This window comes from Pongo abelii, chromosome 5 (genome assembly GCF_028885655.2).
Source record: "Pongo abelii isolate AG06213 chromosome 5, NHGRI_mPonAbe1-v2.0_pri, whole genome shotgun sequence".
In the NCBI taxonomy this organism is placed as follows: Eukaryota; Metazoa; Chordata; class Mammalia; order Primates; family Hominidae; genus Pongo; species Pongo abelii.
This window is the reverse complement of record NC_071990.2, coordinates 168,202,241-168,227,729: the sequence shown is the minus strand read 5'-3', so window position 1 is coordinate 168,227,729 and position 25,489 is coordinate 168,202,241. Positions and strand designations below refer to the sequence as shown.

Below are 25,489 nucleotides of genomic sequence, written 5' to 3'. Positions count from 1 at the left end.
CTGTGAACCATTACCTATATCTATTTTGAAGCAGGTCTGCCCCGGAACTTTGCAACTGGGCAGAATCCACTGGGCTATAGGGATTTGTCTTACTAAGTTCTATGCCGAGGGATTGGAAGACATATACTTTGGAAAATGTATAGCTGTAGCTGACAAAATTGCCTGCAGTTACGCAGATTTAGAAACAACACGGGTTGTTGTTGTTGTTGTATAACTTTAGTTGGGGGTTTTACGTGCAGTTGCCTAATTGTAGCAGCAAAAATGTGCTTAGTCAGATCCTACTGGTCCTGGAGGTAAGTTGTAATATATATCTCCTGCCTGTCTCTGTTGGATCCAGCCAGCTGGGAGATGAGGCTGCGGCCCTGTGTAGTACAAATGGCATTAATGACCTCAAATGGGCACAAGCCAAATGGAGTCATTGGTTTTAGGAACTAACTGTATCCTCTACTTAGATCAAGGATCAAATTTTATTTTGCCTAGTTCCAAGAAAACATGCTTTTGTTATGTTTACATTGAGCAAACATATAATCAATCAATAAAATGAGGAAAATACAAAATAAATTTTCTGGTGTGATTTTCTTTTTTTAGATTCTCTCGTATGCATTAAATAAATCCAGGCTGATTTGTTTTGCCTGAATTTCTCATGACGTATGCATTTCCATTCATTCTAAATATGCTTAAAAGTAATGTAGGACGTATGAAGTAAAAATTCTGAAAATTCCAATTTCAGCATATGAGTAGTTTACCGTATCCAAATAAATGATCAAAAGACAAGCACATAGGTTGATCTGTGGACATCAAAGTGGCTGCATTGTTTATTCCTTGTAGAAATTGACATAATATGAAATTTTGCTTAACCGTATATTTTATTAGAGTGCACAGGCATAATTTTATGGGCTAGGATTACAATTTTGCTGATTAAAGCCCTGTCTTCAATTACACCAGAAAACTAGTCTTGTCTCCAAATGAAACAATCGTAATGACTTGACTGCAATTAGAAACCATGATCCTTAAGAATGTGGATTACCCAATATATGTGATTTTAACCGTGTAAAAATATTTGGGTAGGAAGAGGTTAGCATTGGAAAGTGGTCACAGAGAGGTTTCAGAAATCAATAGAGTTTGAATACTGTTGAAATGTGTAATATACTGATTTCTTCATTAAGAAATACACTCCGTAATAAATACTAAGCCAGGAATTCTGAAATAAGTTTAAAATTAATTTAATTTAAATAGAGAACCCCCAAATATCTGACACTCTGAAAACTTGGAGAATAAGAAGAGAAGAATGTGCTGAAGTGTGGCTTTGTTCTAGATATTCTTATAATCTAGGCAAACATTTCCTGGAAAGGGCTAGAGAGCCATCATTACAGACGTTGAAGGCCACGTTCAGTCTCTGTTGTTGATCCTCTTCTTTCTTTCCTTTTTTTAACAACTTAAAAAATATAAAAAGTCACAGATTTGGCCACTAGAATGTAGTTTTCAGACCTCTAATCTTTGTGGATATTAGCTTTGTGATTCTCTTTACTGGACTTAAATTATAGGAAAACAAATTAAAACAACTCATATGTCTTTTAAACTACATTCTGTTTAAAATGTCTTCTGTTTAAGCTACATTCTATTTTATGTTTAATCCTTAAGTGTCACAATCCTAGCCAATGCCTGACATATGGTAGATTCTCAGAAAATGTTTACAAAATGACAACATTTTAAAGTTTCATCCTTTTTTTTTTCTTTTTTTTGAGTTGCGGTTTCACTCTGTCACCTAGGCTGGAGTGCAGTGGCACCATCTCGGCTCACTGCAACCTCCACCCTCCGGGTTCAAATGATTCTCCTTCCTCAGCCTCCTGAGTAGCTGGTACCATAGGCGCCTGCCACTGCGCCCGGCTAATTTTTTGTATTTTTTGTAGAGATGGGGTTTCACCATCTTGGCCAGGCTTGTCTTGAACTCCTGACCTCGTGATCCACCCGCCTCGGCCTCCCAAAGTGCTGGGATTACAGGCGTGAGCCACTGTGCCTGGTCTTAAAGTTTCATCTAATTCTACAGTATTGAAAGGGTTACTTCAATTCCGAATGGTGGGGTGTGTGTGTGTGTGTGTGTGTGTGTGTGTGGGTGTGTGGGTGTGTGGGTGTGTGGGTGTGTGTGTGTTTTCTTTTTTCTTTTTTTTTTTTTGAGACGGAGTCTGGCTGTGTCTCCCAGGCTGGAGAGCAGTGGTGCGATCTCGGCTCATTGTGAGCTCCGCCTCCCAGGTTCACGCCATTCTCCTGCCTCAGCCTCCCGAGTAGCTGGGACTACAGGCGCCTGCCACCACACCTGGCTATTTTTTTTTTTTTTTTTGTATTTTCAGTAGAGACGAGGTTTCACCATGTTAGCCAGGATGATCTCGATCTCCTGACCTCGTGATCCACCCTCCTCGGCCTCCTGAAGTGCTGGGATTACAGGCGTGAGCCACCGCGCCCGGCCGTGTTTTCTATCAATCTTAATAGAAATGTTCTCAGGGGTCACTAAACCCCAACCCCCGTCACTTTTCCGCAGATTTTAAAGTATGGAACCCGATAGAAACAATTATCGAAACTATGACCTCGATAAGCAGTATTACGTATCATGCAAACATAATAGTAAAGAGTGAAAATAATAGAAGGGTATAAAATAAATTATTGGCTGCTGATTTTTAAAATGTATTTAAGTCCATTTTGTGTTTATTTGTTGGGCATCTCTATTATAAAGTAATACCCTTGAGGGAAAAAACAAAACAAAACAGGACTTTTAATATTTCCTTCATGTTTCTTTCCTTCACTGCTCTCACTCCTACCTCCCTTCCTGCCCCAATGCCTTGAAGCACCCACTACTTGGCACACAGTGGGGCTTCATAAATGTTGCAGGCCTGATTCTCTTGCTCTCCAGACCTGGATGGTCCCTTCCCTCTTCCCTCTTTCTGTCTTTTGCAAAAAGGCCACTTCTGCTTGCTTTTCAATTTCTTTAAAGAAGTGTGTGTATTTCTCAATGAGCGTAATCAAAAAAAATTTTTTAAGATTGCCTTAAGTAAATTGATTATCTGTTTTTTCCCTTTAAAATACTGGCACAAAACAAGAAGCCATAATGAGCTGTGATTTGCAACTTTTCATTGCAATCGACTAATAGGCATTCTATAACTACTGATTTGTTCTATTGCGTGAAGAAAAGAAAAAGGGCAAATGTATCGCATTCTTACTACTAAATGCCAATAGATATCCGACATCTTTGAAAACACGTCTGATTTTGTATTTCTTTCTCCCAGTTTGAGGAGGAAAAGAACCCGGACTTGTGGATTGTAGAGGTGTTTTGTTCTAGTACTTGTTGCTGTTTAAGGCTTATAAAACAAACAACAAAACACCAAAAACTTGGATTACCAAGTGTCTGGGTTACTTTGGCTTCTCCCCGGCCCTCCTTTGGGGGCCCAAGTCTTGGTGGACTTGTGCTGCAGAGGCCTCAGCTCCCTCAGCAACTGGGTGGGCAGCTACCCCAACGCCCTGGCTGTGGAAAGGGAGGACCCCACAGGGAAGCTCCCACAGCCTCCCTCCCCCACCCACACAGCATGGGGTGTCAGGGAGACCCTGAAGGGCGTCCTGCCCGCCCCGCCCACACCTGCTCCGGTTCCCGCTGCAGTTTTATGGGCCGTGAGGAGGCAGGTTTGACGCCCAGAACGGCCTCTGCCAACAGCTGCAGACCCGTCAGCTCCCAGACAGTAAAATGTAAAGAGGGGGAGGGAGGGATCACCTTTGAAGTCTGCAAAAAGCATGACTTTGACCACTTCCTTTTTCCTTTTTAAATTGGTGTCCCAGGTATGTTGACAGCAGCTATGGGCCAGCTTTACAAGGAAAGACGCACCTCCTCGGAACACTCAGGTCTGCCGGGTTCTCAGCATTTTAATACCATTTCTCCAAGCCTTTCCTGGTTTCAGCGTAACTTTGTGACGAGAAATGGGTTATTTTAACTGAGGGTGCTACACTTAAGGCCAATACAGATGCGTATCTGTAAATAACACACACATACACAGAGTGCTCTCCATTCAAGTTGAAGGTGAAACTGTACAAAGCCACCACCACCGCGCGTCCTTCCTGCATCTTCTGCACACATTTTCTCCTTAAATTTTCTTGCTTTTCTCTTAAAAAAATGATAAGGACGTGAAGGGAAACTGTGGTGTTAACATTTTTCTCTCAATTTCACATCCGAATTTTAATCTCCAATGAATGCTTTTTCTTTCCACTTTGCATTCAGGGTTTTTCTCTTTTAGTTTAAAAGAAGACTCCAAGATTTTTAGTTATCCTGTCACTTTCACATAGTTTAGCATGAAATGTCCTGGAGGACTGTGTGTGCATCTGATATTGTTCATTCTCCAGGAGATCTTGCTGGATTATGCGGTTTGAGTCTCCAGTTTGAACTACGCACGTGATCAAAGCATGAAAGATTTCCTTCAAACTATACAGCACAAACTACACTGTCCTCATACTTGACAGCTTTGTGATTTCCAAACTTATTTTAACAACGGTCTTGACTTTCTGTTTAATGAAATATAGACAATATGGATCAAATTTAAAATCTCTGATGTCCATTCTAAAACGGGAACTCAGAGCATTCTGAAAGGCCATTTCCAGGCCAACATAAAGTTTAGAAAGAATCTTATGATCATCTCATTTTTTTTCTTCAAACATATTAAAAGAAGCATAAGTACTTTGTATCTTTCCTTGTAGGGTACAAATTAACCCCAGTAACCAACCCACAGAACCTCATGATATCATTATCAGAATGTTCGATGGTCTCTGACTACTTAGTAGTAAAACTAAACCAATCATCTAACTGCCTGGGACCCAGTTTTCCCACTTGGAAAACAAGGCAATTAGTCTAGATCCCTTCTGCCCAAGGCTGTGGCCACTAGTCACATGTGATTCTGTAAGTTTAAATTCAATACAGTTAGGTAAAATTAAATTTAATTCCTCAGTTGCACTAGCCACATTTCCAGTGCTCCATAGCCACGTGCAGCTAGTGGCCACTGCATTGGAGAGCGTGGGTAAAGAAAGTCTGGATGGCTGCAGGAATTCCTACTGAACGGCACCGGCAGGTAAAATATGGATTATCCTTCCTGACTGTAAAACAGAACATGGAGGGAACTCCAGGCTACTGGACTCTAGTCCCAAGTCATTCTTACGATACTCCTAACAATAGTTATTCATAGTAATAGCTATGAAAGGCAGGGACATTCATTACTTAAATATGTAACGAGCACTTGTGGTGTGAAAACAGTTGTATGATAGGCTGGGAATAGTACAGTACATCGTGCCCATGGGCTAGGTGCTTACAGCCTGACTGAGGGGGAGACTAGCAAACTCAGAACACAGGACCCGATAAGGAAAGAGCCGTGCAGGGGATGCTGGGGATCCTAGCATGGGGTGGCGTGCAGGGATGGCCTCCCAATGGAATGCCGATTCTTGTGCCAGGTAAAACCTTATGGAAATTATTCTGTAAGAGCATAATGAGATGAAAATTTAGAACTAGAACTGCCGATATACCTGCCAATATACCCTTGTAACTGCCAAGTTGAAGAGTAAGGTGTCTTCTAAAGGTTTTAAGGATGCAAGAAAACCCAGAAAACTCTAATCAGCAGACCCAAACTCAATGGAAAAACTTTGGCTCTTCATGAAAAACTTGTTGGATGAATGCATGATCATAGATTTAGCTTTAAACATGTTTACATGAAAGGCTTCCAGAATCAATCAATTTCTAATATTAACTGCCTACTAGCCAAGCCAGATGGCTCTATAAATTGTGCTGTTATAATTTGGACCATGAATCTATAGGTTCCCTCTACTTAATCAACCAAAATCGAAGAGTGCTATTTAAGATGTGAATTCCACATCTAGAAGAGCAACCCGGATGGATTTGCCCTATCAGATACTGTGGTACTGCCACGGAGATCATGTGAACCAAACAGAAAGCACAAAACAAGACCCAAATGGACTTGGGAATGTACAGTGTGATCCAGAGGAGCTGGGAAAGAGCAGACCCCAAGTGGACTGTCTGCAGTAGATTCTATTACATGATTACTTCCACTCCCCAACAACCCGGGCTGAGCAGAGATTGCTTCTCAAGCTTTTTCGGTTCCCTCACCTCCACTCAATTTGTTGGTGGTCTGTTAGGTGACTTACCTTTATCACTTTTTCCGAAAACAGCATGGTTTTTTGGTTTATTTTTAAGGAATAACCCCCTTCCACAGCCATATTTTACCAGATTATATAAATATTGTATTACAATCTGAAATTACGATTTACAAATATACTTGGCTTTAGCTGGGATCAGCACAGATGACCCCCAGTGAGTATCAATTTGGAGGATGCTGAGCCACAGAGCCACACGCAAGGCACAGGTCCTGCAGCTTAGCCTGCCTGGGCACTTATCTGTCTATTTCAAGGGGAGTCCTGGGGTCCTAAAGGCCAGTGTGGCTTAGGTGAGAAACACAGCCTGCAGAGCGAGAGGAGCCCCTGGGGGCTGGGAGGTGGTCAGGGAGCATAGTCCCTCTTACTGTTTCGGCATGTACTCTGCCAGGCTCAGAGGACAAGATTGGGGAGGATTAGACATGGTGCTATAAAGGGAATATCACGCAAGCTGTCACCTGGGAATGATCCCTTCCTTCACCCTCTCCTCACTCCCTGATCCACTCCTGCACTTGTTGCTAATCTCCCCAACAGCCAATAGCTTTGGGTGCATGGGCGTCTGTGGGGCAGCCCTCATCCTTCACCATGCGAACCTCTTCTGGCCTCACTGCCACCCTTCTTTGTCTTCTTACATTAGTTTTTTTTAGGGTAATAATTTCTTTTTATTATTATTATTATTATACTTTAAGTTCTAGGGTACATGTGCACAAAGGGCAGGTTTGTTACATATGTATACATGTGTCATGTTGGTGTGCTGCACCCATTAACTCGTCATTTAGCATTAGGTATATCTCCTAATGCTATCCCTCCCCCCTCCTCCACCCCATGACAGGCCCCATGTGTGATGTTCCCCACCCTGTGTCCAAGTGTTCTCATTGTTCAATTCCTACCTATGAGTGAGAAGATGAGGTGTTTGGTTTTCTGTCCTTGCAATAGTTTGCTCAGAATGATGGTTTCCAGCTTCATCCACGTCCCTGCAAAGGACATGAACTCATCATTTTTTGTGGCTGCATAGTATTCCACGGTGTATATATGCCACATTTTCTTAATCCAGTCTATCATTGATGGACATTTAGTTTGGTTCCAAGTCTTTGCTATTGTGAATAGTGCCACAATAAACATACGTGTGCATGTGTCTTTACAGCAGCATGATTTATAATCCTTTGGGTATATACCCAGTAATGGGATGGCTGGGTCAAATGGTATTTCTAGTTCTAGATCCTTGAGGAATCACCACACTGTCTTCCACAATGGTTGAACTAGTTTACAGTCCTACCAACAGTGTAAAAGTGTTCCTATTTCTCTACATCTTCTCCAGCACCTGTTGTTTCCTGACTTTTTAATGATCGCCATTCTAACTGGTGTGAGATGGTATCTCATTGTGGTTTTGATTTGCATTTCTCTGATGGCCAGTGATGATGAGCATTTTTTCATGTGTCTGTTGGCTGCATAAATGTCTTCTTTTGAGAAGTGTCTGTTCATGTCCTTCGCCCACTTTTTGATGGGGTTGTTTGATTTTTTCTTGTAAATTTGTTTAAGTTTTTGTAGATTCTGGATATTAGCCCTTTGTCAGGTGGATAGATTGTAAAATTTTTCTCCCATTCTGTAGGTTGCCTGTTCACTCTGATGGTAGTTTCTTTTGCTGTGCAGAAGCTCTTTAGTTTAATTAGATTCCATTTGTCTATTTTAGCTTTTGTTGCCATTGCTTTGGTGTTTTAGACATGAAGTCCTTGCCCATGCCTATGTCCTGAATGGTATTGCCTAGGTTTTATTCTAGAGTTTTTGTGGTTTTAGGTCTAACATATAAGTCTTTAATCTATCTTGAATTAATTTTTGTATAAGGTGTAAGGAAGGGATCCAGTTTCAGCTTTCTACATACGGCTAGCCAGTTTTCCCAGCACCATTTATTAAATAGGGAATCCTTTCCCCATTGCTTGTTTTTGTCAGGTTTGTCAAAGATCAGATGGTTGTAGATGTGTGGTATTATTTCTGAGGGCTCTGTTCTGACCCATTGGTCTATATCTCTGTTTTGGTACTGGTACCATGCTGTTTTGGTTACTGTAGCCTTGTAGTACAGTTTGAAGTCAGGTAGTGTGATGCCTCCAGCTTTGTTCTCTTGGCTTAGGATTGTCTTGGCAATGCAGGCTCTTTTTTGGTTCCATATGAACTTTAAAGTAGTTTTTTCCAGTTCTGTGAAGAAAGTCATTGGTAGCTTGATGGGGATGGCATTGAATCTATAAATTACTTTGGGCAGTATGGCCATTTTCATGATATTGATTCTTCCTATCCATGAGCATGGAATGTTCTTCCATTTGTTTGTGTCTTCTTTTATTTGGTTGAGCAGTGGTTTGTAGTTCTCCTTGAAGAGGTCCTTTACATCTGTTAGGGTAATAATTTCAAAGCACATCTATGCTCATGTCAGCATCCTTCTCAAGACATTTTGGTGCCTTCCGAGTGCTCTTAAGATAAAGACCAAAACCCTGAGTGTGACGGACACAGTCTACCCAGTGTGGTCTGCCTCTGCCGTGTCCCAGCTCTTATCTCAGGGGCCCTGCCCCCTCTCATAAAGAGACCCCTGCACCTCCTCCCCGCCCGGACTCTTCCGAGACTCCCTCCTCCATCTTGCACCCAGCGAACCCCTCCTCATCGTGCAGAGGTTGGCTCAAGCCTTATACCCCTGGAGAAGCATTTTCTACCTCCTGATAAATGTTGAATCCCCTCGTATGATAGGTTCTCAGGGATGAGGTAAGTCCCTTTCCCCTGTAGCACTTTCCCAGTTGTAGCTGCAGATGTATTTCTGTGGTCACTGGATCAACATCTGTCTCCCTGGTGGTGAATTGTGGGCTCTGCCAAGGTGGCAATCCTGCCCAGCAGTGCTCCCTACAGGCCCACGTGGCTGGCACAGTCTGAGCCGAGGCTCAAGAAATAGTTTATGGAATGAATAAATGTGATCAAGGCATGTAACACACAGCCTGACACGTAAGACTGGCCATCAATGTGCATGTTTCCATATTTCTTTCCTTTTTTCTATTCTTTTCATTGATCAAATGGGATCACACTGTTTGTTGAGTGAAATTTTTCAGCCTTGAGCCAACGGCATTTGATATGGAAAGGAAATGCCATGTTTTCCACCTTGCAAATGGTTTCTATACACGGAAGTGAGTAGATCTGAGAAAATATTCCAGTAGACACCAGGCTCTCTACAGAGAAGGTTCAACATTCAGGATCTTCTAAATTGGTGGTGAGTCAACTGCTCTCCATAAGCCTTAATCCTTGGTAACAAAATGTCACAGCTTCAGATCATACCAAATTGCAGGGTATTTTTAATTACATTAGGCGTTTTTCTCCCCTGTGGAGAGCGTGCAGGAGAGCCAGGCTCTCTTTGATCCCTGGGGGGTGGGGGTGGGGGGGTGTGTGTCCCTGCTGGAACAGCAGGAGGCCCTGGGCTGGGGCTGCTCCCTTCACCCCTGCTCCTCCCCACTTATCTGTTTGGTTTGATTAAGGAAACCGACTTGAAAGGGCCAGGTACTGGGTCACCAAGTCAGCTGTGTCCACTAGGAGGAAAAACATACTTTAAAGAAACAAAATGTTTAAGTGATTCACTGGTTAATTTGAATCAGCAGTTACTATCAGATCTGGGACTTTGTACTGGTATGTTCCAGGGCTTTGCAAGCATTTTCTGAAAAAGGCCGGATTGTATACATTTGAGGTTTGGCTGGGGCTGGGGGGTAGGGACATATCTTGCTGCTTCTTTATGGTCTCCCGGACCGTGACTCCCATCCACCTCGTAGATGTCACTAGAGCCACTCCTAACTCATCACCTTTCCCCCACAGCACCTTGCACACCACCAGGAGACGGATCTTCCTGTAACATTGCCTGACAGTCTACACCCACTCAAAGGCCACCCCGTTTCCTGCTGGGCAAGGTCAAGTCCTGGGATGGGACATTCACATTCGCCCTCTCTGCTCAGCCTTTCCACCTGGCAGTCTCTTCCCCATCTTCGGACTAGGGCACTTGTATTTTAGGCTTTCAAGATCTCTTCCCCCATCGTGTATCCTTTCCTTTTTTCCTCCTCAACTCTTCAAAGCATTTCTTCAAAGACCACCCAAAGTGTCTACCACCGTGTTCCGCCTTCCCTTAATCCCCAGAGGCCCTTCCTTTCTACTCCACACCACTCTAGTTGGCCTTTGCTGCAGTCGGCCTCCTGGTGCTTCGACCTGGTGCTTCATCTTCCTAGCCAGCTGCAAACTGCTATAGGACAGATGATTTGTGTTCTTTTTGTATCCCCCTCGAAACAGGCAGGTCCTGCTTTGGGAGGCTGAGGCAGGTGGATCATGAGGTCAGGAGATTGAGACCATCCTGGCTAACACGGTGAAACCCCATCTCCACTAAAAATACAAAAATTAAGCCGGGCGTGGTGGCGGGCGCCTGTAATCCCAGCTACTCGCGAGGCTGAGGCAGGAGAATCGCTTGAGCCCAGGAGGTGGAGGTTGCAGTGAGCCAAGATCGCGCCACTGCACTCCAGCCTGGGAGACTCTGTCTCAAACAAACAAAGAAAAAAAAAAAAACAAAAAAACAAACAAAACAAAACAAAAACCAAGCAGGTCCACCGAGACACCTATCTGACAGCACCTCATCTGCAGGTGTTTATGGTTGCAGGAGCTGCTATCTCGTTTCTGGGTTCAGAGCGGGCTCGCCGCCTGTTGTGATTGAGGTTTACACAGAACTTCTTCTCCTACCAAGGGCAATAAAATCCTGAAATTCAAGTCAGTGTCCTTCAAGATAAGGTGCACAAAATCACCCATATAGGGGAGGGAGAAAACTTTTCTTCATTTTGTTTTCTAAGAATGAAAAAGTTAAGCCTAACTAATATTTCATACGCAGGCTGACCCGGCAACTCACTGTCCCATGCATCAGGCACAGCTGGGCTCTGTGGGGCCTGGAGCTTATATAACTTTGGGGATTCTCTTTAACAAAAACAATCCCAAATAAGTTATGAACGTGAATATTTACTAAGAGTATGACAAAAGCCTATATGGTAATTTTTTAAAAACAGACAGATAGCACACACTGCTGTGACACTGTGCATGTTGGTAGGGCCTTCTCAAGGCTGTCTGGGGCCCAGGCCTCATGGGCAAGTTGTGGTAAAGGGGGTACCCTGAGGGCACCTGTGGGGCAGCCGGTGCTCACATCTCTCACTTTAGCTTCCTGAGCCAAACCACAGTTTACTGCAGATGATGCCTACCCATGGGCTGCTCATGAGGCAAAACCAGCAGGCGACCTCGGAGAAATGGCAGAGACAGATCCTGGGGCACCACGAATGAGATCTTGAAAAGCTGGCCTGCAATGCCCATTCAGTCAAGGCTAAGCCAGGAGGAAAAAGGAAATGGCAAAATTGCTGAAGCCAGAAATGAATTTACATCCTGCTCTCCAAATAGGACAAACTTTTCCGAGTGTACCAGAGGCTGGAGAAACTAGCTAATGAGTGTGTGACCTGGCAAGGCATTCATAATGAAGCAATGATGCTCACTGTACCCAGTGTTTAGCTCCTACTTATAAGCGAGCCTGGGAACAATAGACACTGGGGTCCCCAACAGGGAGAAGGGCTGAACACCTTCCTATCTGGGCGATGGGATCAACAGGAGCCCAAACCTCAGCATCACACAATATACGCTTGTAACTAACATGCATGCAGGCCCCCCGAATCTAAAACAAAAATAACAAAGAAAAGAAAAGAAAAATGAAGCCTTGGAAACTTTCAAACTAACTCCTACACTTCTCAGTGACATTTAAGATCATGCATTGCTGCATTGGATACTTTACAAAAATTTACTAAACTTAATAAGGATCATTTGGATGCCTCTTTTGTGAAGTTTCTGTCTTAATAGAGAAAGGTTAAAAATCATGTATCATTTGGAAAACATTGTCCTTCTGCTGAGATGAAAATTACCTCAATAAGGCCGGGCGCGGTAGCTCACGCCTGTAATCCCAGCACTTTGGGAGGCCGAGGTGGGCGGATCACAAGGTCAGGAGATTGAGACCATCCTGGCTAACACGGTGAAACCGCGTCTCCACTAAAAATACAAAAAATTAGCCAGGCGTGGTGGCCGGCGCCTATAGTCCCAGCTAGTCGGGAGGCTGAGGCAGGAGAATGGCATGAACCCGGGAGGCAGAGCTTGCAGTGAGCCAAGATTGCGCCACTGCACTCCAGCCTGGACAACAGAGCAAGACTCTGTCTCAAAAAAAAAACAGAAAAAAAAAGAAAATTACCACACAAAAAAAAGAAAATTAGTATGCAGAAAATATCAAAGCAATAAACCTAAATGTATTCTTAAAGCGTATGTTGTTAGGTGACATTTAGGAAACCTTGCTGAAGGTTTGAAGAAATGAGTACTTAAACAAATGTACAATGTGAGAATATTGTTTTATAGTACACAAAAAGTTTAGATATTCGAATAGGTCTTGGTTCGTGTATTCACCAGAATCAGTTTCAATATTGAAATCTGTATTTACCTGAGTGACCATTAGTCTGTATGTGTGGGTGCCACTATAGCTGTGGTCAACACTTTGACACACTTCTGTGCAGGTCAGTGAGCAGCCACTGCTCTGAGAAAGCCTCTTCCACCTTGGCCACCCAACCCACTCCAAACCCACCTGTGAAGGGAGGCTCCTGCACCCCAGGGCTGCCAGCTTCTGAGCACTCAGATGCCTGTGCAATGCCAGCTTTCAAGTATTTTGAATATCACCCGTGTGTGTTCAATAAAGGTATATTCTCAAACGTAAATAGCTTCTTTATTTTAAAAGCAATTTAAAGAAAATCAGAGGCCAGGCGCCGTGGCTCAGGCCTGTAATCCCAGCACTTTGGGAGGCCGAGGCGGGCGGATCACGAGGTCAGGAGATCGAGACCATCCTGGCTAACACGGTGAAGCCCCATCTCTACTAAAAATACAAAAAATTAGTGCATGGTGGCGGGCGCCTGTAGTCCCAGCTACTCGGGAGGCTGAGGCAGGAGAATGGCGTGAACCCGGGAGGCGGAGATTGCAGTGAGCTAAGATGGCGCCACTGCACTCCAGCCTGGGCGACAGAGCGAGACTCCGTCTCAAAAAAAAAAATAAAAAAAAAAGAAAATCAGTAAAAGTTAATCAGTAATGTAGTAACAGCTTTGGCAAAAATGAAACACTAATAGTGGGTAAGGTTCTAGACACGACATCATATGTGACATTAATGCACCGTGTCCTTCAAAGGTAAACTTGGCAAAATAAGTTGAACAGAGGAGTGGATGAATGATGTAGAATGCAATTAATATGGGTAACTGAACAAAGAAAAGCCCTTTTAAATACGGCAGTATTGTCATAATGGCATGCTTCATAAAATGGGCTGTGGCCATGACAGTCTTGTACCATACAGAGGTGACCAGTTATCTCTACACAGACTGCTCAGAAGATTTCAAATTACACATGAATTCCACACTCTATTATGAGAGCTGCTTCAAATGTGCTGAACTTTTCTATGATAACAAATGACTACTGGACTGTTACCTTGCAGGTAGTTTAAAATAAAAACCTAATTCAGACCTTTCAAGGTAAAGATAAAATTATCACACTTTAATTTTACACACTTTTTGTTTATTTATTTGCTTTTTAAAGATGGGGTCTCATTGTGTTGCCCAGGCTGGAGTGCAGTGGTGTGATTATAGCTTACTGCAGTCTCGAACTCCTGGCCTCAAATAGTCCTCCCACCTCAGCTTCTCAAAAGTGAATCCTAGTGACAAGCTGGGATACCAAGTGTGAGTCACCACACCTGGCCTTGACACTTTATTTATTATTAACTAAAGTCCATAGTTTACATTAGGTGTCACTGTGTTGTTCATTCTGTGGGTTTTAAAAATACATAATGTAATGTATCCAGTTTTCACTGCCCTAAAAATTATCTGTGCTCTATTAATCCTTCTCTCCCCATAAAGACCCCGGCAACCATAATTTTGCCTTTTCCAGAATGTCATATAGTTGCAATCATACTGTATGTATGTAGCTTTTTTGGACTGGCTTTCTTCACTTAGTAACATGCATTTCAGTTTCCTCCATGTCTTTCTGTGACTTGATACCTCCTTTCTTTTACTTCTGCGTAATATTCCATTGCACGGATGTTCCACAGTTTGCTTATTCATTTACCGTTTGAAAGACATTATGGTTGCTTCCAGTTTTTGGCAATTACGAATAAAGCTGTTACAAGCATTTGCATGCAGCTTTTTTGTGAGCATAAGGTTTCAACTCATTTGGCTAAATATCTAGAAGCGCAATTGCTGGATTTTACAGTAACACTATGTTTAACTTCATATGAAACTGTAAACTCTTCCAAAGTGTCTGTACCATTTTGCATTCCATCAACAATGAATGAGAGTTCCTATTGCTCCACATCCTCACCAGCATTTGGTATTTTCAGGTTTGTTTGTTTGTTTTTGATTTTTGTTTTGGCCTTTCAATAGGTGTGTAGTGGCATCATGTTGTTTTACTTTGAAATTCCCTAGTGACATGTGATGGTGAACATCTTTCATTATGCTTATTTACCATTGACATACCTGCTTTGGTGAGGTGTCTATTCCTATCCTTTGCCCATTTCTTAGGTGGGTTGTTTGTTTTCTTATTGTTGAGTTTTGAGAGTTGAATATATATTTTGTATATATGTTCTTTTAACAGATACGTGTTTTGCTAAGACTTTCCCCCAATCTGTGGCCTGTCTCTTCATGCTCTTAACAATGTCTTTCTCAGAGAAAAGGTTAATTTTAATGAAGTCAAACTTAACATTTTTTTTCTCTCATGGTTCATGCATTTGATGTCATATCTAACAATTCATTGCCAAACCCAAACCCAAGGTCACCTAGAGTTTTCTGCTGTTATACTCTAGAAGTATCATAATTTTGCGTTTTACATTGAGGTCTACAGTCAATTTGGAGTAACGATTTTAAAAGGTGTAAGGCCTAGATTAGTTTTTGTTTGTGTGTGTGTGTGTGTGTGTGTTTAGCAAGTATTCAGCTGTTCTAGCACCATTTTTTGAAAAGTCTGCTCTTTTCCCATTGAATTGTCTTCGCTCCTTTGTCAAAGATCAGTTGCCTCCATTTGTTTGGGTCTATTTGTGGGCTCATTATTCTGTGCCTTTGATCTATTTGTCTATTCCTTCACCAATACCACATTACCTTAATTATTCTAGCTCTACAGTACACCTTTATATCAGGTGGTGTTGGTTCTCTCACTTTTGTTCTTCCACATTGTGTTGGCTGTTCTGGGTCTTTTGCCTTTCTGTATAAACTTTAGATTCAGTTTGTTGATATTCACAAAATAACTTGCTGAGGCTTGATTGGGATTACATTGACTGTAGATATATTTGGGAAGAAATCACATCTTTGCAATGTTGAGTCCTCCTATCAGTGAATGTGGAATATCTTTCCATTTATTCAAATCTTCTTTGGTTTAATCAGAGTTTTGTAGTTTTCCTCATATAAATCTTGCACATATTTTGTAAGATTTATTTCTAAATTGTTGCTGTCCTTCTCCTCCTATTCCCCCTCCCCTTTATTTTCCCACTTCCCCTCTTACTCCTCCTCCTTTTTTTGTGGGTGCTACTGTAAATGGCATTATGTTATAATTAACTATTATTATGTTTTTAACTTCAAACTTCAATTGTTCATTGCTGGTATGTAAAAAAGCAATTGACGGCTCACGCCTGTAATCCCAGCACTTTGGGAGGCCGAGGCGGGCGGATCACGAGGTCAGGAGATCCAGACCTTCCTGGCTAACACGATGAAGCCCCGTCTCTACTAAAAATACAAAAAATTAGCTGGGCATGGTGGTGGGCGCCTGTAGTCCCAGCTACTCGGGAGGCTGAGGCAGGAGAATGGTGTGAACCCAGGAGGCGGAGCTTGCAGTGAGCTGAGACGTGCCACTGCACTCCAGCCTGGGCAACAGAGCAAGACTCCATCTCAAAAAAAAAAAAAAAAAAAAGCAATTGACTTTCCTATATTAATCTTATATTCAGAAATCCTAATATAATCACTTATTATGCAGTTCCAGGAATATTTTTGTCAATTCTTTGGGATTTTCTACATAGACGATCATATCATCTGTGAACAGAGACAGTTTTATTTCGTCTTTCTCTATCTGTATAGCTTCCTTTTCTTGCTTTGTTGCATTAGTTAGAATTTCTTACAATGCTGGCGAAGAGTGGTATGAGGTGACCTCCTTGCCTTTAGGGGGAAAGCATCTAGCTTCTTCTCACCATTAAGTATGATATTAGCTGTAGCTCTTTTGTAGATGTTCTTCATCAAGTTGAGGGGGTTCCCTTTTATTTGTAGTTTGCTGAGAGTGTTTTAAATGATCATAAATGGGTTTTGTATTTTGTCAGAATTTTTTTTTCATCTATTGCATCTACTGATAAAGAAAAGAGATTTTCTTTTCTAATCTATTGATGAGATGGATTGCATTAATTGTTTTTTGAATATTAAACAGCTTTGCATACTTTGGATAAATCCCACTTAGTGTATAATTCTTTTTATACAATGTATACATTGTTATATATTATATCATTTGAATGTATAAAAAGTTTTATATATATTCTTTTATTACCTTAATATTTTGTTGAGAGATGTTCATTTTTTGAACATGGCTCAAAATGGTATTTTTGCTCAAATAGTTCTTGAGCAAATGAACATTCTCTATGATTGTTAATTTGCTCAAGAACTATTTGTGAAAAAGTCTATCCCATCTCCATTGAATTGTTTTTGCATCTTTGTAGAAAGTCAGTTGGGCATATTTGGTAGGTTTGTTTCTGGCCGCTCTAATCTGTTCCATCAATCCATGTGTATATCTCCCTACCAGTATCATACAGTCTTAAATACTGTAGTTATATAGTAAGCTCTAACATTGGGAAGGGTGATTCTCCCACTTTACTCTTCATTTTCAATTTCTTTTGCCTGTTCTGGCCCTTTTCTTTTCTATATAAATTTTATTTATTTAGTTAGTTTTGAGACAGGGTCTCATTCTTTGCCCAGGCTTTAGTGCAGTAGCACTGAAGCCTCAACCTTCTGGGCTCAAGAAATCCTCCCATCTCAGCCTACCGAGTAAGCTGGGACTACAGGCATTTGCCACATACTCGGCTAATTATTTATTACTATTTTTATTATTATTGTTATTCTTGAGACAGAGTCCTAGCTCTATCATACAGGCTAGAGTGCAGTGGGATGATCTTGGCTCACTGCAACCTCTGCCTCCCGGGTTCAAGCGATTCTCCTTCCTCAGCCTCCTGAGTAGCTGGGACTACAGGTGTGCACCACCACGTCTGCCTAATTTTTGTATTTTTAGTAGAAATGGGGCTTCCCCATATTGGCCAGGCTAGTCTTGAACTCCTGACCTCAAGTGATCTGCCCACCTTGGCCTCCCAAAGTGCTGGGATTACAGGCATGAGCCGCTGCACCCAGCCTTGGCTAATTATTTTATTTTTTATGAAGGCAGGGTCTAACTATATTGCCAGGCTAGTCTCGAACTCCTGGGCCCAAGTGATCCTCCCAGCTAGGCCTCTCAAAGCACTGGGATTACAGGTGTGAGCCACCAAGCCCAGTCCATATAAATTTTAGAATAATCTTGTCTATGTTTACAAAAATTTGGCTAGAATTTTGATATGGATCACATCATACATATGGATCAATGTGTGGAGAATTGACATCTTTAATAAGTTGACTCTTATAATCCATGAATATAGTTAGGTCTTTCCAACTATTTAGGCCTTCTTTGATTTCTTTTATCAGCATTTGGTAATTTTCAGCATACAGAATCTGTATATGTGTTTCTAGATTTATACATAAGATTTCATTTTCTTTAGAACAATTATAAATAATTTGTTTGTATTTCTACCTGTTCATTTTTAGAATAGAAATGCATTAGATTTTTATGTATTGATCTTGCATCCGGCAATCTTACTGAGCTCTTTTACTAGTTCTGAAAGGTTTTTATGTAGGTTGCTTGAGTTCTTCTGTATAGATAATCATGTCATCTGTAGTGGAAACAGTCATATTTTCCTTTCCAGTCTGTATGGCCTTTCTTTCCTCTTCTTCTTCCTCTTCCTCCTCCTCTACTTCTAAGTTGTCAAATTTATGATTTAAAAGTTGTAGTATTCCCTTACTATCATTTTAGTTTTTTCTGGCTTTATGAGGTATACTTGACAAGTAAAAATTGTGTATCTTTAAGGTGTACAACATGTTTTAATTTATGTATAATTGTGAAATGATTACATTTAAGCTAACTTATTCATCACTTTACATAGTTATGATTTGTGTGTGTGTGTGCATGTGGTGAGAACACTTAAGATCAACTTTTTTTTTTTTTTTTTTGAGATAGAGTTTCGATCTTGTTGCCCAAGCTGGAGTGCAATGGTGCCATCTCGGCTCACTACAACCTCTGCCTCCTGGGTTCAAGCAATTCTCCTGCCTCAGCCTCCTCAGTAGCGGGGATTACAGGCACCCACCACCACACCCAGTTAATTTTTTGTATTTTTAGTAGAGACAGGGTTTCACCATGTTTTCCAGGCTGGTCTTGAACTCCTGACTTCAGGTGATCCACTTGCCTCAGCCTCCCAAAGTGCTGGGATTACAGGCATGAGCCACTGCACCTGGCCAAGATAAACTCTTTTAGTAAATTTCAAGCATACAATACAGTATTGTTAACTGTAGTTACCATGGTGTACATTGGATCTTCAGAATGTATTCATCCTGCATAACTGAACCTTTGTACCCTTTGACCAACATTTCCCTATCCTTCCCCTCCAGCCCTTGTCAGCCACCATCTTACTCTGTGCTTTCATGAGTTCCAATTTCTCAGATTGCACATGTGAGATGATGCAGCATTTGTTTTTCTGTGTCTGACTTATTTTACTTAGCATAGTGCCCTCCAGGTTCATGCATGTTGTCACAAATGGCAAGATTTCCTTTCTTTTCAAAGCTGAATAATATCGCACTGTATATTAATATACCCATGTTTTCTTTATCTATTCATTTATCAGTGGACAAGTGATAAGAGATAAGATTGTTTCCATATTTTGGCTATTGAGAATAATGCTGCGATAAACATGGGGGTGCAATATCTCTTTGAGACACTGATTTCATTTCCTTTGGATAAGTACCTAGTAATGTAATTGCTGGATCATATGCTAGTTCTTATTTATCATTTTTTTTTTTTGAGATGGAGTTTCGCTGTAATCACCCAGGCTGGAGTGCAGTGGCATGATCTCAGCTCACAGCAACCTCCGCCTCCAGGGTTCAAATGATTCTCCTGCCTCAGCCTCCCAAGTAGCTGGGATTACAGGTGCCCACCACCATGCCCGGAAAATTTTTTTGTATTTTTAGTAGAGACAGGGTTTCGCCATGTTGGCCAGGCTGGTCTCAAGCTCCTGACTTCAGGTGATCCGCCCATCTTGGCCTCCCAAAGTGCTGGGATTACAGGTGTGAGTCACCATGCCTGGCCTTATTTATAATTTTTTAAGGAACTTCACACTGTTTTTTATAGTGGCTATACCAATTTACATTACAAACTATGCATAATGGTTCCCTTTTTTCCATATTCTCACCAACACGTTATCTTTTGTGAGGTGTAAGGTGATATCTTTTTGTGATTTTGATGTCCATTTCCCTGAAAATTAGTGATGTTGAGCACACTTTCATATACCTGTCGGGCATTTGTATGTCGTCTTTTGAGAAATATCTATTCAGTGCCTTATCCCATTGTTTAATTGGGTTATTTATTTTGCTTGTTCATTTGTTTGCTATTGGGTTGTTTGAGTTTCTTGTATATTTTGAATATTAGCCCCTTATTAGATATATGGTTTGCAAATATTTTCTCCCACTCTGTAGGTTGTTTTTTTGTTCTGTGGATTGTTTCCTTTGCTGTGCAGAAGCTTTTCATTTTACACAATCCCACTGGCTTATTTTTGCTTTTATTGCCTGTGCTTTTTGTGTCATATCCACAAAACAATTGCTCAGACCAATGTCAAGAAACTTTTCCATTAGGTTTTCTTTTAGTAGTTTTATGATTTCAGGACTTATGTTTAAGTCTTTAATCTATTTTCAGTTGATTTTTGCATATGGTATGAGAAAAAGTCCACTTTCATTCTTCTGCATATGGATATCCAGTTTTCCCAACAGTATTTATTGAAGAGACTATTATTTCCCCATTGTGTGTTTTTGGCAGTCTTGTTAAATATCAATTGACCCACAGATGCATAGATTTGTTTCTGGGCTCTCTATTCTGTTCCACTGGTTTAAATGACTGTTTTTATGTCAGAGCCATGCTGTTTTGATTACTATAGCTGTGTTATATATTTTGAAGTCAGGTAGTGTAATGCCTCCAGTTTTATCTTGCTTGCTCAAGATAGATTTACCTCCTTAGAGTCTTTTGTGTTTCCTTACACATTTTAGGTTTGTTCCTCTATAGCTATAAAAAAATGCCATTGGAGTTTTAATAGGGATTGCGTTGAATCTTAGATCTCTTTGGGTAGTATGAATATTTTGACAATATTAATTTTTTCAGTTTTCAATCCATGAACACAGGATGTCTTTCTGTTTATCTGTGTCTTCTTTAATTTTCTTCATTATTGTTTTATAATTTTCAGTGTCAAGTTTTTCATGTCTTTGGTTAAGTGTATTCCTATTTTATTCTTTTTGTTGCTGTTGTGAATGGAATTGCTTTCCTAATTTCTTTTTCAGATAGTTCATTCTTTGTGTATAGAAGCACAATTGATTTTTGTTATTTTGTATTCTGCAGCTTTACTGAATTCATTTATAAGGTCTAACTATCTTTTGTTAATATTATTCTTTAATATTGTTTTAATGATTGAAGGATTGATCTGTACTGATATTCCCTGTTTTATTAGTGATTTTTTGTCTGACCTTGGTGATTTATGGTTTTTTTTTAATTTTTGTAAGTCTTGCTAGAGACTTTTAGATTTTTTGAGATTTTTTTAAAGAACTGCTTTTTGTTTCACTGATTTTTTTCTACTCCTTTCCTGTTTTCGATTTTATTGAGTTATTCTATCTTCATTATTTCTTTCCTTCTGCTTGCTTTGTGTTTAGTTTGCACTTCTTTTTCTAGTTTTGTGAAGTAGAAACTTAGAGAAATGATTTCAGGCTTTTCCTCTTTTCATATATATGCATATATATGACATTTATATATGTCATAAATTTTCCTGTTAACACTGCTTTAGCTGCATCTCACAAATTTTGACACATTTTGTTTTCATTATTATTCAGTTCAATATATTTTCAGATTTCTTCTGAGATTTACTTTTTGATGTTTAATTATTTAGGAGTGTGTTGGTTACTTTTCAAATATTTAAAGATTTTCGTTTGTCTTTCTGTATTGATTTCTAGTATGATTCTCTTATGACCAGAAAACATACTTTGTATAATTTTAATTCTTTCAAATTTATTGATTTTTAAAAATCACCTAAGATATGGTCTATCTTGGTAAACATTTATGGATGTTTGAAAAGAATGTGTATTCTGCTATCTTGGGGTGGAATGCTCTATAAATCATGCTGACTGACGGTATTGTTCAGTTCTTTATCCTTGCCAATTTTCTGTTTAATAGTTCTATCAGTTGCTGAAAGAGAAGTGATGAAGTCTCCAACTATAATTGCGAGTTTGTCTATTTTTCCTTTCAGTTATTTCCTTTTTTTTTTTTTTTCCTGAGACGGAGTCTCACTCTGTCACCCAGGCTGGAGTGCAGTGGCATGATCTCGGCTCACTGCAACCTCTGCCTCATGCGATTCTCCTGCCTCAGCCTCCTGAGTAGGTGGGACTACAGGCGCACACCACCATGCTTGGCTAATTTTTGTATTCTTGGTAGAGGCAGGGTTTCACCATGTTGGCCAGGCTGGTCTCGAACTCCTGACCTCAAGTGATCTGCTTGCCTCGGTTCCCAAAGTGCTGGGATGACAGGCGTGAGCCACCAACATATGTAGATGGCACGTAGTTGGGTAGTGTATTTCTATCTATTTTTGCCAATCTCTGTCATTGAACTGATGGATTTAGATTAGAATTGATATTTAGGGTTTAAGTCTGTCACTGTATTACCTGTTTTCTGTTTCTCGTTTCCTTTTCTTTTCCTTCCTGTAGATTACCTCAGCATTTTCTAGAATTCCATTCTACTTTATTCATGTATTTAAAAATCATATCACCTTGTATTGTCCTCCTGGTGATTGTACTCTCTCTCTCTCTCTCTCTCTCTCTCTATATATATATATATATGCACACACACATATACATATGTATAGATGTAACTTATCATAGCGTCCTCATATAAAAATTGTACCACTTTGAGTGAAGTATTGAATGTTTACTTCCATTTAGGCCCCTTGACACTTCCTACTTCTTAAATAAAATGTTCCTAAGTATTTTACATTGAGCACTGCATCATATGGTGTTAGGTTTGCTTCAGCCACCAAATATGATTTAAGAAACTTTTGAGAAGGTGAGTCTATTGCTTTTACCTCTATTTTCACCCAATGTGTCAGCCTGCTAAGACTGCCATAACAACATACCACAGGCAGGCAGCTTAAACAACAGAAATGGATTTTCGCACAGTTCTGCGGGCTGGAAGTCCAAGATCAAGGCGCCAGCAGGAGTGTTTCTCGTGAGCCTCTCTTCGCGGGGTGCAGACGGCTGCCTCCTTGCTGTGTCCTCACATGGCCTTTTCTCTATGCAAGTGTGTCGCTGGTATCTCTTCCTTTTCTTATATAAACAACAGTCCTCCTGGATTAGAGTTTCACCCTCATGACCCCATTTTACCTAACAACCCATTTACAGGCCCTATCAAGAAATACAGTCACATCAGGGATTGGAGTTTCAACACATGTATTTTAGAAGAATGCAATTCAGTCCAGATGGCTTTTTTCTATTCAGAAAAAAAAATTAAACAATTCATGAATTTCTGTGTCATCCTTGTGCAGGGGCCATGTTAATTTTCTCTGAATGGTTTCAATTTTAGTCTAAATGTTGCCAAAGTCATTGTGCCAATAGGTTTTTGAATACTTAAATAACTGCTATTGACTGAGTCTCTTTCTTACCATAGAACTTGGAATTTAGAAATTTTTAATGATACAGACCCATTTTCAAAAGCAAGTTAACGTCTCTTCATCTCATTTGACAGGACCTTAACATACCCCTAAAGCATTATACATTTACCAGTGTATTGGGGCAATTGGTGACATTTGAATTAGTCTGTAAATTAGATAATAGTATTATAGCAACATTCAACTTCCTGAATTTCATCATTTTACTGAAGTTATATAAGAGAATAACCTTTTTATTGGGAGATATATGAGGAAGTTATTTAGGGGCTAAGTTTCATTATGTCTGTAAATTACCCTCAAATGATGAAATCCTGACATAATTAAATGCATATGCATGTATCTCCACATATATGTAAAGAGAGAAAGAGAGACGTGAAACATGTTTTATGAGACAATGTGACAAAATGTTCACGATTGATACATCTAGCTGAAGGAGTCATTTTATTATGACTGCAACTTGTGTAAGTTTGAAATGTTTTCAAAATTAACAGTTTGAAACTTACACATTAAAAAACAAAAAACCCCACTTTACCTGGAGGTATCATGCATTCCAAGATAAAAATAGAATGAGTTCTACTTTTTCTTCTGTAAATATTATTATTAGTAAAGACAGATTTACTAGAAAACAAAATTACGATGTGAACCTTAACTATATTCAGTAGTCAGTGCGTGTTTCCAAGCATGGATAAGAGTGTCAGAGAATTAATAATAATCAATTGTTATTGATTTCCTTGGGACATCTTGGGAGACCCAATGGTGTTGTCTGAGATGGGGGATGCGGGGAATGTGGGCTCACCCTAAGCAAATGGACGAGTTTACTCGGAGTTAGAAATACTTTGAAACAAAATCTGGAAGCAAAGAAATTTTCTGCAGTTGAAGACTGGCAGAAAACCAACTAGATTCCTGTACTCAGACAGTCAATTGGCTAGTGTTCCGATTAAAGTGGGTAGTTACTTATGTACAACCCTTGAAAACAAAGACACATATTTGAAAACTCAGGTAGCTAATTTGACAGACCATTTCAGAGCAGTGAAACATTCAAAATGGGTTGGGAAAATGAAAACATAAAAAAGAAACAGAGGACGTGCACTGTGGCTCATGCTTGTAATCCTAGCACTTTGGGAGGCCGAGGTAAGAGGATCACTTGAGGCCCTGGTTTGAGGCCAGCCTGGGCAACATAACAAGACCCTGTCTACACATACACACACAAACACACACACACACAGACATACACGCGGGCAGGCTTGGAGGTGTGTCTGTAGTTTCAGCTACTTGGGAGGCCAAAGTGGGAGAGTCACTTGAACTCCTGGGTTACAGGAGCCATCATTATACTACTGCACTCTTGCCTAAGCTACAGAGCAAGACCCTGTCTCTGAAACAAACAAACAAAAAAGATAACAGATGCTTTGAGATCTAGACTTGAGTCTCTCGAAGCAGCATTTGAGAATGTTCATAAGCGGTGAGATAAAGTCAGTTCTAGACTAAAACAAGAAAATATTTAAACATTTTTTAGGCAAGTATGACTCTCTTGGACAAGAACAGGAAATATTGAAAGATTCCTTAACTGACAATGAATGGTTTGAAACACACACTCAAACTTACAATTTGAAAATAATTATTTCTAATTGTAAAACTCAAGCACATAGAACATGAGAATATGTAAAGTCTTCATTATAATTCCAAAATTGGCATGAAACCACAGCATGCCACCTCACTAGCAACATGTTAGGTGTCCCTTTGCAGAGGTTGATGCACGAGGACCATAACCCATCTTCCAGTCCTCAGACGTCCCGGAGAGCATCAGGGAGACCTTGAGGAAGACACGATCACTTCTGAGCTCACGTGGAGATTCACCACCCAGGCTACTGATTAGAAGAAAAGAGGAGGAAGAAGAGAGGAAGAGAAGGCCCAGGAAGAGTAGGAGGAGGATGAGACGGAAGAGAGGAAGGAAGAGCAAGAGGAAGAAGAGGAGGGAGCAAGGATGGATGAGACCGAGGCCTGCAAGCAGAAAGAGGGCGCCTCTATCACCACTTGGCCGAGTGAAATCTCTGCCAGCACCTGTCACTGCCAGGCAAATGTTCCCAACAAGCAAAGCAGTGACTTAATGCCGGACCTTCACAGAGAGCACCACTGCTCCCAGCTTCAAATCCTAAATCCAACACTCCCACATGGGAAAAGACTATACTG

General features: G+C 40.6%; 1 non-coding gene across 1 annotated transcript; it reads right to left on the bottom strand.

Moving 5' to 3' along the window:
• Positions 1 to 23,134: 23,134 nt before the first annotated feature.
• LOC112133962 (U6 spliceosomal RNA) lies at positions 23,135 to 23,238 on the bottom strand. The gene has a single exon (XR_002915561.1). It is a non-coding gene; the product is annotated as a U6 spliceosomal RNA (small nuclear RNA).
• Positions 23,239 to 25,489: the final 2,251 nt, after the last annotated feature.